At 49.0% G+C, this 1654-nt stretch overlaps 1 long non-coding RNA gene across 1 annotated transcript in view; it reads left to right on the forward strand.

Annotated features, from left to right (window-relative positions):
* Positions 1–44: 44 nt before the first annotated feature.
* Positions 45–1654, forward strand: part of LOC111734842 — a 3496-nt gene continuing 1886 nt past the window's right edge. The window contains exon 1 of the long non-coding RNA XR_002778607.1: positions 45–1603. This is a non-coding gene — a long non-coding RNA (uncharacterized LOC111734842). The remainder of the gene's footprint in view (positions 1604–1654) is intronic.

Genomic DNA, 1654 nt, shown 5'->3' on the forward strand with positions numbered 1-1654 from the left:
TCGGTGCTGATGGCCGGGACTCCCCGCGTCCGCTCGCGGACCGCCGGCGCTGGGCGGACAGGGTCCCGTGGCGGACCTCAGACCGCTTCCTGCCAGGACCCGCATCCCAACTCCCCGGGCTGCCCTCGTGGCTGCGTCCCCTCCAAAGGACACGGGCGCTCTACACCGCGAGTTGCCCCCTGAACCCTCGGAGAGGGAGGCCAGCAGCTCCTTTACCTCGTTGGTGAGAATCTGCCATCTGGAGAGCTGCTGCCTTCTGACAGCTGCGATGCCTGGGCTGGAGAGGGCTCAGACCATCTCTGAGGCTCCTTGGTTCCTGGGTGGCGCGCCTCGCTTGAGAGGTCATTCTCAAGGTCACACAGGAAGTCGGTATCAGAACGGGAGAGGAAACCAGGCCGTCTGGGTGTTCCCAGTTCTTAGTCCCATTCTGCCTGCTCTGGGCCAAGGTCACAGCACAGATTATAGGTGCAGGGAAAAGAGGCCCCCACGCCTCCTGGTACCGGTGAAGAACCACGCCTAGAAATGTACCATAAGCAACTTAATTTTTTCCGTAGAATTTGATACCCTCCTTCTCCTTCGTTCGCATTTAAAACGAGATCCCCATGTACTGTTATTTAGTTATAAGGCTCTACCCTGAAGCGTAGGCGTCTCCAGTTTAAATCCTGGAGTGCTACCGACTGGTTCTGTGACCCTGAGCAATTTACTTAACATCTCTGAACCTTAATATGCCTAACTTGCTTCACAGAGTTGTCTGATGATTAAATATGAAAGCACCTAGCACCTGCAGAAGGAACACACACCTGAAGCTTTTTTAGTTATCGACACATTTATCCAAATGAGTCACCAAACAGATGGTGGCTCGTGGGCATCAGTAGCTATGTAACTTCCATGTCATTGTCTAACCCGAAGCCGGTCCCTTAATCACTGAGTTTACACTTAAGACCTAATCTGTGGCAGGTACACGAAGCCTTCAGAATAAGAGACTAAAGCGGCACTTTTGATAATCAACGTGCTAGTCGATCTGTCTTGCTTTTATTGTGGCCTACAAGAAAAAAAATAAACCACATAGATATTGAGAAAGTATTGGGTTGTGGACTCAGAAGACAAGGTTCTCCTCTGACACGGACTCCCTGTGTGACCTTTGACAGTCATTTGACCTCTGTGGGGCCAGTTTTTCCCTTCGGGGATGGGAATAGAAGGTGCCTCAGAGACAGGTCATCTGAGGAAAATCCAATGTCTGAGCTAAAAAAGTATAGTTTCATTTTACCTTCGACATCTTTGACAGCTTTTAGTCGTGAAATCGACTTTAAAAGTATACTGTACTTAAGTTCTCCAAGCAAAGGTAAACTGAGTATTTAGGTTTTCAGATCTGAGGTAGCTTGCCACATTGAGCTAATACATGAGAAAATATTCCTGGGAAGTTCCCGCATATCTCCGCAAACGTGCAGCATCAGCAGCCGTCAGAAGTGGCTTCGCCTCTGCCTCTTGCTGCGTGTGGTTTAATTCTGTGCATGGCATTTCTCTGTTAATATTAATATAGGTCTCTCGGCTGCTAGGGGCGTTCCACAACCCAAAACAGGTGACCAGAGGTTTTGCTGGTGGTGTGAGTATAATTACCTTTTTTATTTTTTCCTTTTAGAAGTTTCTCAAGAAA

The sequence above is a fragment of the Pteropus vampyrus genome, unplaced genomic scaffold, assembly GCF_000151845.1.
Source record: "Pteropus vampyrus isolate Shadow unplaced genomic scaffold, Pvam_2.0 Scaffold7563, whole genome shotgun sequence".
Lineage (NCBI taxonomy): Eukaryota > Metazoa > Chordata > Mammalia > Chiroptera > Pteropodidae > Pteropus > Pteropus vampyrus.